At 44.8% G+C, this 15,277-nt stretch overlaps 1 protein-coding gene across 5 annotated transcripts in view; it reads left to right on the forward strand.

Annotated features, from left to right (window-relative positions):
- MESK2 (misexpression suppressor of KSR 2) overlaps positions 1 to 15,277 on the forward strand; it is a 541,942-nt gene that overhangs the window by 1,252 nt on the left and 525,413 nt on the right. The gene's annotated exons all lie outside the window — the stretch shown is intronic.

Here is a 15,277-nt window from a genome sequence, read left to right on the forward strand (position 1 = left end):
AAGAAACGCCCGCTAGTATTTCATTTTCTTCACTGCACACAAGGTATATACACGTACGTATGTATATACGGTGTGTATCTCTGCGGATATACACTTTATTATAAATACCTATTTTAAGGATTAATTTTTTTTTGTTTTGTTAGTGCACAGTTGTGGGGCAGAGACGTGTGCACTCTATAGGATATTTTATTGAGGAAATGTTTCACCCACTACCTGGAGGTTATTCCGGGGATCAACGCCCCAGCGACCCGGTCCACAACCAGGCCTCCCGGTGGATCAGGGCCTGATCAACCAGGCTGTTACTGCTGGCCGCACGCAGTCCAACGTACGAACCACAGCCCGGCTGATCGGGCACTGACTTTTGGTATCTGTCCAGCTCTCTCTTGAAGGCAGCCAGGGGTTTATTGGTAATTCCCCTTATGCTTGGTGGGAGGCTGTTGAACAGTCTTGGGCCCCGGACACTTGTGGTGTTTTCCCTTAGTGTACCAATGGCGCCCCTACTTTTAATTGGGGGTATTTTGCATCGCCTGCCCAGTCTTACTTTAGTAGGGAGTGATTTCTGTGTGCAGATTCGGGACCATTCCTTCCAGGATTTTCCAAGTGTAGATTATGATATATCTCTCCCTCCTGCGTTCCAACGAGTACAAGTCAAGTGATTCCAAGCGTTCCCAGTAGTTAAGGTGCTTGACAGAACTTATACGTGCAGTAAAGGATCTCTGTACACACTCTAGATCTGCAATATCACCTGCTTTGAAAGGAGATGTTAATGTACAGCAGTATTCCAGCCTAGCGAGAACAAGTGATTTGAAAAGGATCATCATTTGCTTGGCATCTCTCGTTTTGAACGTTCTCATTATCCATCCTATCATTTTCTTTGCACTTGTGATCGTGGCACTGTTGTGATCCTTGAAAGTGAGATCCTCAGACATTACTACTACTAGGTCTAGGAAGTGATTCTCAACCAGGGGTAAATTTAATCCTTGGGGGTAAAAATACATGGCAAGGGGTAAAGGTTTGATGCTATTTTTGTGCAAAACAAGAATAATTTTTTTTTCGACCTTGTTTTTCTGTCCATTCATGATAAATTTTTTTGTATGGAAGGGGGTAAATGGAGAAATGCATTAAGCCGAGGGGGTTAATGATGGAGGAAAAGTTGAGAATCCCTACACTATGGGCTTTGTCAGTCATTATAATGCGGAGACTAATAAAGCAGTGCTTATTGTGAAGAATGAGGTCAGGTGATGGTAGATGGAAATATATGCAGTGTTTGGGTTTCTTTAGTGTGGTGACGTTTTGCTAGTTAGTGTCCTTGTGGCTTAGCGCTTCTTTTTTGATTATAAAATAATAATAATAATGCTAGTTAGTGTCTATCAGTCCTGTGCAGAGTAGTTAATGGATACGACTACGTGGAGTGGTAATTTGATACGATCAAACACTCAGCCTTGATTGGGGTTCAGGAGGCAGTAATGTGTGGGCGGGGCCATGTTGCCCGCCTCATCCAATAGCAGTGTTTTACATAAGACTACAGTGGGCCTGTTGGTCCATGTTAGGTAGGTCTTCCTCAGACCCAACCTATTTTTAAAGATACCCAAGGTGCTACCTTCGATCACTACTTGGCAGATTGTTCCACTAGTCTATAGCTCTAATTTCCTAACATTTACTTATTTGTATCCTATCAAAATTTGAATTTATTCAACCTGAGTCCATCGTTTCGAGTTTTTTTTTTTGGTCAGATACACTCGGCACCCTATTTACATTACCTTTTACTTATTCCTGTTTTTTCCCTTGTATAATTTATTTATATCTTCCTTCTGTCTACGTCTTTCAGTGGTTTGTGTTGAGGTAACATTATCAGAGTACACCAGAGGTTCTGAAATCCCCTCTGATTTATATTTGATTGTTAGATATTATTATCAAGGGGAGAAATGGTATAAAATACCGAGAAGATGGATAAAAACACAAATGCAGTATATTGCGATCTTATATTGACAACGCTTCGCCCACACAGTAGGTTTTATAAAGTCGCAAGCTCATCTGTTTGTGGCTTGATTAAGCCCACTGTGTGGGCAAAACCTTCTCAATAAAGGATCGCATTATACTGCCGTTTTCACAAGAACACTGAATGAACACTGCAGCAGGCTCACCGGCTCACATTGGGCAGGTGTCTCTCAAACCCAAACCCTCCAACAAAAATATCTGCCCAGCCTACTCTCAACAACATACATTTTGTTACCGAGACATCGTATTTATGTCCCTTCGTTGGTCCAGGGTTCTAGCTATCTTGACATTGTATACTTTATCGCAACCCCACCGGAAGTTTGGTATCAAAGGGCTAAGTGATAAGTTACCCAAAACACCTGTGTAGTATGTGACTAAAATTTTGACACCGCTCACTCATATACCAGTGTTGCAGTACCATAACTGTGGGGGTTCCTACTTAGTTAATGACGGGCATGTGAGCTACACAGGAGGGAGAGTGCGCTGTTGCAATATGTCATTGTTGGTAAGAGGGGCTTTGTTGAGGCCAGCAGGAGGTCGTACCTCTATCCTGGATGGTCCTGTGCCATTGCTTGTAGCTGCTTCACCCCAGCTAATGTGGGGTCCTCGGTGGGACAGAGCCCTTTCCATCCCTCGAATTCGCTCTACCCAGCCTTAGGTCACCTTGTCGGTTACCCTACCACCTGTACAGTCAACCACCGGCTATGTTTGCCTGCGTCTATTGCTATCTCTAGGTGGCCTGTAGGGTGGTGCAGGCGCCATGGTAGTTTGTCTGCAAGGGATGAGGGCTTGGTGAAGCACAGGGTTAGAGGAGCATCATGCTTTCCCAAAGTGTCACACACCACCTATCTTTGAAAAGGTTGCCTACACCTCCACCTGCTGGGACTAGCTCTAATGGTGTGTCTGAACAGGGAAGCTGCTATAAATCCCCCCCTCCCCCCAAAAAAAATGGTCTGCAGTCTGTGGTCCGCCCCTCTTTGGCACTATCCTGTACCATAGCCACAGTTCGCTTCTCCGTTCTCTTGAGAAAAAGAACTCAAAACACTCCCGGAGCTCTGGTTCAGTGCCTCTAGCTGGGGCAGTGTCAAATGCTCCGCATAGAGAGTGGAAGTCCAAAGTAAAGGCTTCGGAACAAAGTAGCACTGGTCCTTTATTTTGTCTTAGCTCGGAGTTTCTTCCACCTCCCAGTAAATAGGTTCTTGGCTGGTAGTCAGCTGGTGCGGATCGCATCCTGGCGAATGGGAGTATACCTTAGGTAGGTCTGGCCTTTAAATTGAAACTTGGGTAATGTAACATCTCGGCCTGTAAATTCGACGAGGTAAAATCTTGTAGGGACAATCGTGATGTTAGACACTGCACGTTACTCACGTAAACAGTGAGATTCACAGGAGTTGTACGATGTACAAAAATTTTAATTTGTTAGGTCATAAAATCCCCTCAAGGAAGGTTCCTTGATGTTGGTGAGGGGCTCTTGATTAGGGAATTGGATCTGTGCTCAAGTTCCCCCAATTAAGCCTGAATGCCTTCCACATCCCCCCCCAGGCGCTGTATAATCCTCCGGATTTAGCGCTTCCCCCTTGATTATAATAATAATTGGTCATAAAATCGCCGGCAAGAATGGTGTGGGGGAAGGACTGAAGTAAGCTAGTCATGGAAAAAAAGTTTGTAACCAGGAAAAGAAAGGTAAGCATGTTTAAATGGCCTGAGCACTTTGTGAGTTTTAAGTCTTTTTTTTTTTTGTCCCATGAGCGTAGCGTTTCCTAATTCTCAAAGGAAACTCATATCTGTGAATGGAGACCATATTTTGTCCATGCGTGTTTTGCAATGCTTGCAGTAAGCCACAGTCTGGGGCCGTGTTGCCAGCAGTTACTTGGATACAGCAAGGCACACTCATCAGAAGTGCACACACGTACCATTTTAAGTCATCAAGGTTTCCTGACTGCGGGGGTCTTGTATAAAATCAGTTTTGTCATGATGAAGATGTTGAATTTTGTAATCATTGTACGGGAGCGGAGGTGTTGCATGACACGTGCAGGTTTAACGATATTTTGTGATAATAATAGTGAATATTAATATAAATAATTATTAGTAATTAATATAGGGAAAGTTATTACATATAAAAATTAATCTTCTCGTGGATAAACAGGTTATCTAGAGATGCATCAGACAAATATGGTACTGTTATGGGATTATGGGACCCAACACATAGTCCCATAACAGGTACAGAGAAATAATTAATACGATAGCCAGACTGGGAAGAGCCCAGGAAGGTTGACATTGAACATGGTTGATGTACTTCCATGCTGCTTGAGTTAAGATGGTAAACAGTCATTTTAAGAACATAAGAACGGAGGAACACTACAGCAAGGCTATCCCATGCCTTGAAAAGTATGGTGATACCGACAGTATGTAAATACACACATGCATGGTTCTAGACATTTATTGGGGATACTTTTCGCCACAAGTAACTTCTTAAATCCTAGTCCACTAGGACTGAAGAAACCACTTGTGGCGAAACGTCTCTTCAATAAATGGCTTGAACTATGCATGTGTGTCTTTGTCTACTGACTCATGCTAGGAAGGTCTCCCTCACACCCTAAGTGACGTCACCCTTCAGTGACGCTACTCGGCAGCTTGTTCCACTCATCAGCAACTGTTGCCAAACCAGTGCTCTCCTAAACCAAAATTTTTAAGTTCAAGACACACATCATATGGGAATCTTTATTGAGGAAACGTTTCGCCACACAGTGCCTTCGTCAGTCCAATACAAAGCATTGGACTGATGAAGCCACTGTATGGCGAAACGTTTCTTCATTAAAGATTCCCATATGTTGCACAAGTCTTACTCTTCAACTTATCGGTTTTCAAAATCATTTCTCACACAAAATTTATAAACTTAAATCCATTGTTGTGAGTTCTGTCTTGATAAGATTTTTCAGCACGTTAATTATATCCCATTTTTCCTTGTTTTTCTTTTGTATACTTCAACCATAGTCCTCCCTAATTCTACGCTTTTCCAGAGTGTAAATTCATCACCCGCAGTCTATCCTCGTAGAGAAGATTTCGAATACAAAGGATCAACCTCGTCATTCTCCTCTGTATACTTCCCAGCGCATATATGTCCATTGTCTAAATGAAGCTCTCCCAAGGATATATGAAGTTCAAGTATAACATTTATATGTCACTTATTTATAATAAGTGTATCTGATGTTTATAATCCTGGGACATCCGTTTTCTTACATTACACAATTTTTACAGACACCGCTGATGGCTCACGAAATCGTAATGACACGATTGCAAACAGGTCATACCCGTGGTATGGTTTGTTTGCAATCGTGTCATTACGATTTCGTGAGTCATGTTAACGGCTTTAAGGGGACTTGAGCTAGAGTTCGTCACGGCCACGCTAGCTGGAGATTCGTCTGTAAAAACTTGCATTTGTGATCACAGTGGTGCCTATGCTAACCTTCCTATGGTGTAGAAATATACCTAGTTGGATGAATCTTATTGTGGCTAGCTGGTCCAGTGGCTAACGCGACGGTCAGGAGTTTTGAGACTCGGATCGCGGGTTCAATCCCCGCCCGTGGTACTTTTTTTTTTTTTTACCGCTGATGGCTTATCAAGGTTTGTTGCAAAGCTTCGTTCTAGTGATATACCACCCTGTCCACATTCTACTCCACTATAATAATCTATTTACACCCTAGTAAAATACCTGTTTACCGATACGTAAAAAGGGGCGGGTGTAAGGTGACTTGCCTGAACGCTCTTCCATGCGCGGAAATTGAACCCAGGACCTAGAGCATTTAAGTATGATGAGCACCATGCTCGGTGGAACTTAATTCAGTTATACTTTGTCGGCTCTAATTTGCATGCAACAAAGTTGCGCTGGGCAGGAGGCTGTGAAAATGCTACTCTTGATAATGCCAACCTCTTTTGTTTTGCGTCCATTCCCTGCGGTCTATTAGACAGCCTGTTAGTACAATTTGACTGCTGCCGCATTGCCACACCAACCCGTTCTCGTATCGCGTGTGAAGCGCATTCACACGAGAATCTTTCCTAGTGTTGTTCAGCCAATGTTTTTTTTAATTGCTTATGTGTTAAATATATGTTTTTAAATGTTAATGTAACAATTCAGTCTAACAAACAACGTGGTAAAATGAGAATGTTATGTTGTCAGCAGACACTTGTTTGGCGACAATGACAGTGGTGACTCCGAGGGCTACACTAGTGTTTAATGGCCTGAGGATTAAGAGTAACCATGGGGATGCTAGGGACAGCTAATAAGAAATCTCTGTTATGTGGAGTTAGAGCTTAGAGAAGAGCTTTGCTCTTCCTGGATATGTTCTCTAATAATGTTGAGGTGATAGCCTCCACTGTGAGGCTTATTAGTGTGATTAAAAAAAAACTGGGCGGTCATTACGGTGGAAGTGTAAGGGTCATACAGCACCTGGGGAATGAGAGGTAATTAGGGTTGATTCTTTGGATTTAGAGGTGTTCAGCATCAAGGCAGCTCCCCCTTCCTGCAAAATGATTAGCGCTTGAAGAGGCTGTAATGTTCATACTGATTTTAATAAACTATACGGAATTGGCATTTTTTTCTAGTATTATGGAAAAATGTCTTAGCACAAATTTCCTGAATGTTTTGTTATACTGTCATTTCTAAGTTTGTAACTTGCTACCAATGTCAGTCTCCTAGAAACAGTCGTTTTCATGACTGCTTAAGGAGCTCGTTGAATTCACTTTCTCTGCTGTAGGATGTACCCACCTCAAGGCATAGGTTAGCGTCGGCAAGGTTGGGTACTTAATGACAAGGTACATGGCGGTGTGGGCATCTTCGACGTCTCGTTGAGTTTACCTCAGTTTACCCTCGAGGTTCATGTAATGTCATTGATCTTCAAGGTGATCTCAGTTGGCTTTGGTTCAATCTTTTGGTAGAACAACTCCGTTTACAGCGATGGCTGGCTTAATTAAGATGATTTTACGTTTTAAACGGCTGAGGAAGAGTCTCGGAGCCGCCACCCGTGACGGAGGAACTGTAGATTCACTGGCAGGGATTCTTCAGCACCCGCCCATAGTGCAGTTATGCATGTATTAGAGACTAAGAACAAAGAGGCACAACACCGTGACTGGAACAATACACAAAATACCCACACATAGCTTACGACGACGTTTCAGTCCGACTTGGACCATTGAACTAGTCAGTGGTCCAAGTCGGACCGAAACGTCATCATAAACTTCTATGTACGGGCTACTTGTGTATTAGAGACTAAGATCTGGCTGCTTGAGTAAAAGCATTCGACACCAGCCACATATAACCACGGATCGGAAACCAACACAACCCATTAATCTGGGATTATTTACAGTGAGAGTATCAAAAAGTACGTTTAATACATTTATATCTGTAACAATAATTCAGATTATGGCATCAGAGATTTCACGCAACTAATAAAATAGCAATGTAATATATTTTCCAGCCCAGCCTCGCAAATTCTTCATGCATTTCTCGCACGTTTGCAGTATATTTATCGACATGTTTTTTCAGGTTAGGTTTAGCTAGGCTAGATTGTCCTCGGTTGATATTAATTAACCAGTTCTAGCATACCACGGTAGCAAACTAAAAATAAGATAAAGGATATACTCTAAAGTATGACAGAAAACCGAGACCATCGGAGCGCAGTGAACGATTTAGCCACTGTTAGACTCGTTAAACAGTCACCCAGATGACTGTCATAGTAACAGTAATGTACCGTTATTAAGAGGACGAACTAAAAGTTTCCAGTCTCTGTAAAAAATGGTATTATTTTGGGAAAACTGGAAAATCTTGAACTCAGATTACAACAGCATAAATATAGCGTTAGAACTGTGTCAGTACGATCAGGGAAGAGACAACCAAAGCGACTAATAGTATTAAACAGTATTAATAATATTAAAACAGTATATTAACAGTATTAACATACATCGTCAGTGTTTTCGCACTTCGTTTGAAAGTAACGTTTAGTCAGTGTATAATTTTTCATACCAAGTCTGCATTATCTTTGTCCTCAAGAGAGCTGAACTCTCAGGATCATCACTCTTGTAGTTTTAATGACGTTCCTGTCGTCGAGAGGCCTACAACATATTCAGTCCTATGGTAAGGCCTAATTGCGTCTATATTAAATGCCTGTTGAGAGCTAGCTTCCTCTTGGATTGAACCTAATTGCCTCCGATTTCCAAGGTGTCGCATGACTCCTTGACGTTTAGCGTTTCCCCAAAATAATAATAATAATAATAATAATAATAATAATAATATAATTAATAATAAACGAGCGTTTTTAATTTCGCATTTTTCCAGAGCAGTGTCTCAGTGAGTATATTTTTACTTATTTTAAAATACTTGATATATAGGAGTGTAGGTGCTGAACGTCCTTCCCAGAGGCAGTGTAGGTGCTGAACGTCCTTCCCAGAGGCAGTGTAGGTGCTGAAAGTCCTTCCCAGAGGCAGTGTAGGTGCTGAACGTCCTTCCCAGAGGCAGTGTAGGTGCTGAAAGTCCTTCCCAGAGGCAGTGTAGGTGCTGAACGTCCTTCCCAGAGGCAGTGTAGGTGCTGAAAGTCCTTCCCAGAGGCAGTGTAGGTGTTGAACGTCCTTCCCAGAGGCAGTGTAGGTGCTGAACGTCCTTCCCAGAGGCAGTGTAGGTGCTGAAAGTCCTTCCCAGAGGCAGTGTAGGTGCTGAACGTCCTTCCCAGAGGCAGTGTAGGTGCTGAACGTCCTTCCCAGAGGCAGTGTAGGTGCTGAACGTCCTTCCCAGAGGCAGTGTAGGTGCTGAACGTCCTTCCCAGAGGCAGTGTAGGTGCTGAACGTCCTTCCCAGAGGCAGTGTAGGTGCTGAACGTCCTTCCCAGAGGCAGTGTAGGTGCTGAACGTCCTTCCCAGAGGCAGTGTAGGTGCTGAAAGTCCTTCCCAGAGGCAGTGTAGGTGCTGAACGTCCTTCCCAGAGGCAGTGTAGGTGCTGAACGTCCTTCCCAGAGGCAGTGTAGGTGCTGAACGTCCTTCCCAGAGGCAGTGTAGGTGCTGAACGTCCTTCCCAGAGGCAGTGTAGGTGCTGAACGTCCTTCCCAGAGGCAGTGTAGGTGTTGAACGTCCTTCCCAGAGGCAGTGTAGGTGTTGAACGTCCTTCCCAGAGGCAGTGTAGGTGCTGAACGTCCTTCCCAGAGGCAGTGTAGGTGTTGAACGTCCTTCCCAGAGGCAGTGTAGGTGCTGAACGTCCTTCCCAGAGGCAGTGTAGGTGCTGAACGTCCTTCCCAGAGGCAGTGTAGGTGCTGAACGTCCTTCCCAGAGGCAGTGTAGGTGTTGAACGTCCTTCCCAGAGGCAGTGTAGGTGCTGAACGTCCTTCCCAGAGGCAGTGTAGGTGCTGAACGTCCTTCCCAGAGGCAGTGTAGGTGCTGAACGTCCTTCCCAGAGGCAGTGTAGGTGCTGAACGTCCTTCCCAGAGGCAGTGTAGGTGCTGAACGTCCTTCCCAGAGGCAGTGTAGGTGCTGAACGTCCTTCCCAGAGGCAGTGTAGGTGCTGAACGTCCTTCCCAGAGGCAGTGTAGGTGCTGAACGTCCTTCTCAGAGGCAGTGTAGATGCTGAACGTCCTTCCCAGAGGCAGTGTAGGTGCTGAACGTCCTTCCCAGAGGCAGTGTAGGTGCTGAACGTCCTTCCCAGAGGCAGTGTAGGTGCTGAACGTCCTTCCCAGAGGCAGTGTAGGTGCTGAACGTCCTACCCAGAGGCAGTGTAGGTGCTGAACGTCCTTCCCAGAGGCAGTGTAGGTGCTGAACGTCCTTCCCAGAGGCAGTGTAGGTGCTGAACGTCCTTCCCAGAGGCAGTTTTCATCTTGTTACCGTAAGTGACATTGGTGAGGTTGTTTTCGTGGGCAAACAGGACACACTATCTTGAGGAGGATATTACTCTCATGACCCACTCAGTGGTTAAGCAACTCCCCTAGGTACTAGTTGATGTAGCAACTGCAGGGTTTGCTGTACTATGTACCCGGGGCAGTGGCAGACCCATATTTTTGGGTCCCTGAAACTTTAACTGTTGCGGGGGCCCCTTCACAACCCCTTCTCATGCAGTAGACCCAAAATTTTTAAAGCAATGTGGACTGAAGTTACTTATGGGGGACCCCTCGGGGATTTTTTTTTTTTATATTTTATTTAAAACTCAGGTACAAAATAGATATGGGTGCATAAAATAATATGTCAACGAGATACCGGGCACTAACTAGATTATTATTATATAATAAATAATAAAATAAAAACACAGGAAAATATAAACACTACAAATAATGTGACAAAAACAAGCACACAGAAATTACACACATACACAAGCAATCACGTATTATACAACATGATACTACATCTGGCATATTACTAGGCGTGGCTTCCGCCTGCCAACGCACAACGTATCCAAGACTTAATCTAAGAACTCAGGTGCCTTAAAGAGCACAACAATACGTTAATTTGGGCTACTACCACGGGGTTATTATCATGGACTAAGAATAGACACTACAGTTCAAAGGTGGAACAGGATGACGCTACAATTCACAACAATGAAAATATCTAATATAACAAAACGAAACTACACTGTGATATTTGACATCTCAATAAACACAAATGCCAGCAGCTATAAGTGAACTTATACACTGACGAGATGCACACATTGAAAAATGCTGCTTCCACATATAGTTCAAGCTCCATCACAGCTTACAGAAAAACAAACACTTGCATAGATACATATACTATTGAAAAGCACATGGACACGGCATAAAGTATAAACGGAAATGAGAAAACGTTCAACTGTGCTAGGAAGCACACCATATACAAAATGTACACCAATGACTTGTAATTGAGGCATAAATGACGAGAAACATTCCTAAAAGTAGTATATACAAAGCACGTAAGATATATCGTCATCACCGTTACATAGGAGACGCACATAAACTCGGAGAACACAAAACATTCACGCACTTGACAAACACAATTAAACACAGCTGACCAGCCCGTTAGATTACCCACTGAACACTCACAACTATCTCAAATCTTGTAACTCCAAGGCTTTATATTCAGGCGGGAAGTCTCTCTCCCATCTCCCCTCATATACCAACCTATTTCGACATTTTGTCCTATAAATCGTCCCCGCTAAAACCCTAATTCTACTGTTACCATCAACGTGCCTCATAGCCCATGACACGAAAATATAATCGGCCACAACGTACGACACCGCACGTTGTACATGCAAGTCAACCCCACCTACATCAAAGCTCAACGCCCGGAGTACCGACAAACCTCCCCCCCCTACCAAACGCAAAACCCTACTGAACCACTCTCAGAAATACACAACGTGAAAAGCAGATTTCTCCATCCCGCATGCCGGACAACCCCAGTCTTCCTCCAAACGCCTATTATACAAAACCATCCCGGACGGCAAGATTCCATGTAAAAATTTAAAAACCACTTCCCGTACTTGAGCAGGCAGACGCAACTGTTGAACTCGCCTCCATATATAACCCCATGCATACATGGGATACATTCCTTCAACTCGCACCACGACTACCTCCCTACCTGCCCTTTCTAAGGTACATAATTTTACACAGTGCACGTCCCTCATGTTCAATAAAACGCGAAGCATCGCATCGCACCAAATTAAATTCTTCCCTCTCTACCACCTGCCCAGGTCGTGATACAATTCACTTAACCCTCCATGCATCCCACCCAGTCGGAGAAAACGACGCTTCACATACCATGCCATGACACTAGCCTCTAGAGGAATGAGACCCAACCCTCCCTGATGCATTGGTGTCTCCACTACCGCTCTTGTGAGCCAGTCGCATCCTGAACCCCACAAAAATCGATAAACTCTATGCAAAAGACGTTTGACGTCCCCCTACAACAGAGGATACAGTGCAGCAACGTGCCATACTTTGCTATAAAGCAGGACGTTAATGACCACCGCCCTCTGATGCAGGGTTAAATGTCGCGGCCGTAGACTATTTAAGCGCCCCAAGACACTATGTACAACCCTCCCCGAATTGCACGCCCTCATCTGATCGACCTCCCGCATATAATGAATACCACATATAGTGATACGATCAACCACAGTCCACCCCTCTGCATCCACCCCATCCCCCACCCACTCCCCCAACTCCATAATCTTCGATTTTTCTCTATTAACACAAATCCCTGTAGCCTTGCCAAATATGTCAACAAGTCTCCCAACAAAACCCAATTGCTCCCGTGAACGTAATAACACAGTAGAATCATCTACATAACCCACAAGGGTCGGTCGACCACTACTCAGACCCCACGATGTCTCTATTCCCCGCCCACAAACAGCCCAGTAAAAAGGGCCCTGCATACATGCAAAAAGCATTTGAGACATGGGGCATCCCTGAAGAATGCCCCTGCTCAAGTGTACAAAAACACCTAACTTGCCATTAATTTGTACTTTAAAACCCGCTTCATTGTACAACGAACGGGCCCACATGATGACCTAATTTCCAAAACCCTGCCATCTCATAAATTTCCACAGAACCTCCCTTTCCACACTATCAAAAGCGGCTCGCCAGTCTAAAGCCAAAACACCACCCCCACCCCTCACCCTGCATTCCTCAACAAACTCCCTGATATTCCCATGACCATCATACATTGACCTACCTGGCACACCAAACTGACTCTTATGGATTACCTTATCAAACACTTTCTTAATTCTATTCATCAATATTTTCGCATATAGTTTATAGTCACTACACATGAACGATATGGGACGGTAGTCCTTAATTGCTAACGGCACATCACATTTCCTAAGACCAACACTGCCGTACGCTGAGACAGACCTAACACCCCCCCCCCTCCTTCATCGCATTGAGTAAACGAACCATAAAAGTCCATATTACCTCCCAATGTTTGATATAAAATTCACAAGGGATGCCATCAATGCCTGGAGCCTTCCCCTTACTCATTCCTTGTAGTGCCTCCCACACCTCTGCCTCAGATATAGGCCCACCCATGAGAAGGCGATCATAATCATTTAACTCGCATGCATCGTACTCCTCTCCCAAAATCCTGTATCACATGCTCACTCACGTCTTCACTTTGCATCTGGAGCTTACTCCAAGTATCGACATAAAAACTTATCCCCTCAGTTGTTGTTAAGACTTGTCCCTCACTATACCCATCAACTTCATCCTGCACCACTAAACTCTCGATTTCAGTCGCTTTTCGCCTTTGTGTCTGACTTCGTAAGACACAAGCAGACGGCTTGTCACCCCACAAAGCCTCCTCCACCCCACTCGAAATGCGCGCCCCATCGCAAACCTTATTTTTCAATACTTGGATTTGTTCTTTAATAGCATTGATCTCATCCACTGGGTAAACCCCAGATGCCTCTCCCTGTGCATAACATTGTCGTAGATGACCCTCCAGGTACCAAGCAAGTGGCCTCCTTACACCGATGCACATAATTCTTAATTCGAGGCTTCACAACCTCATCCCACCATCGTACTAAATCCCACCCCTCCCAGGAGTCTACTCCCATAGACGCCCAGAAGTCCGCGAATAGTTCCCTATCATCCGCACTCTGTAGCATCCGCGTATTCAGTTTCCAGTATCCCTTATAACGATGCGGGAGACCTCCCCAGTCTAGCTCTACAAAAACTCCCTGGTGGTCAGAGAAAAAGACATTCAATACACGCACATTGATTACGACCACCCGCTGAGACACGTACACCCTATCTAAACATGCTGCATAGCCCCTACGCACAAAAGTATGCTCAATCCCCAAGTCACGAAATCCGCGTACATCTACCAACCCCAACCCAGACAACAAATCACCCAAAACAGGCGAACAGAAACCCGCCCCCCTCGGTTCAACGTCTTTACGGCGCACCACACAGTTCCAGTCACCACCGACCACTGTAATTTCTGGCAGGGACCTCAAATAATATACCAAGACATCTCTAACAAAAGTATTTTTAATATTAACATAATGTTCAGCCGGCCCATATACCCCTACAAAACCAACCCTTCTACTACCCCAATCCCCCACGACTCGCACCACGCGACCCTCCCCCCTTCCTCCCAATGTCTCAACACAAACTGGCTGGTCGCTTTTATCAACACAGCCACTCCACCTTTCAGACGTCTGGAGTGGGTCACATAAATATCATAACCATCCCTCTCAAACAAACTTCCTACCTTATGGCTATGTTCTTGCAAAAAACACACATCCACTGCAAAACGATTCAACCACTCACGCACCTGCACACACTTTCTGACAGATTTCAAACCATTAACATTAATAGTTACACGCCTAACTGTGTTAAAGGTAGCTTTCCTCTAGGGGCTACCACTCCCTTTTTCTCTTTGCACCGGCAAGCACCCAAGGCACTTCCCGCACCTTTGGCAATCCCCGTGATATTACCTGCTGTCCTGGACTCGCGCGACCTCCCCCCACCCGTGATTTCCGACCATGTCTTTTTCCCTGAACGTTGTCCAGGGGTCAAGACATCATCGGAGTCCGACGGGGTAGCCGCACGCTTCCTAGAAACAGCATCTTCAGACATGTCAGTACTTGGAGTGTTCTCCTTGTGAATTTCTGCCTCAACAGTATGAACTCTCGAACTCTCCAAATCTCTCACTTTAGCCATCTGATCAGCATCATCTGCACGTAATCTCCCCTCATCAGAACACGGCACAGAATCAGACTCATGCGATGCTAATAGGTCACTTAATGCAGATACAATGTCGGCCTCCATATCATCTGCCTCTCTTGCTAGAGGGATTTCATTGTTCACATGTTCCACCTCGTCAAAGGAGGCAGTCCCAGGTAGAGTCACGCAAGATGACTCTAGTAGCATGGCCCGATCAACCTCAGCACTCCATGATGTCAGACGCGGCGAGTTCTCGACAACCTCCTCTATCAGAGCCTGATGGGGTACCTCACCGTCAGGACGACGACCACGCCCCGATGGTGCTGGCGCTGAACACACTGAGCCACTATGTGATCCAAAGCGCCGCAGAGGCGGCAAGTTCTTCTCTGTCCAGGATACGTAACGTACACCTGGGAACGAAAATCCTCCAGTTGTACTTAAGAAGGAATCGGCTGACGCAGGGACATTTTCAACGTAAATGACCGTAAATGACCCCTCCTGAAGACCAGCATAGTGGCCGTCAGACCACCTACCCATGGTGACCAAGTGGATCTTCCCATAACGTTCAAAAAGTCACGTATATCAACTTCATTGGCCTCAAAAGGCACGTTTCGC

This window comes from Cherax quadricarinatus, chromosome 7, assembly GCF_038502225.1.
Source record: "Cherax quadricarinatus isolate ZL_2023a chromosome 7, ASM3850222v1, whole genome shotgun sequence".
NCBI classification, from domain to species: Eukaryota; Metazoa; Arthropoda; class Malacostraca; order Decapoda; family Parastacidae; genus Cherax; species Cherax quadricarinatus.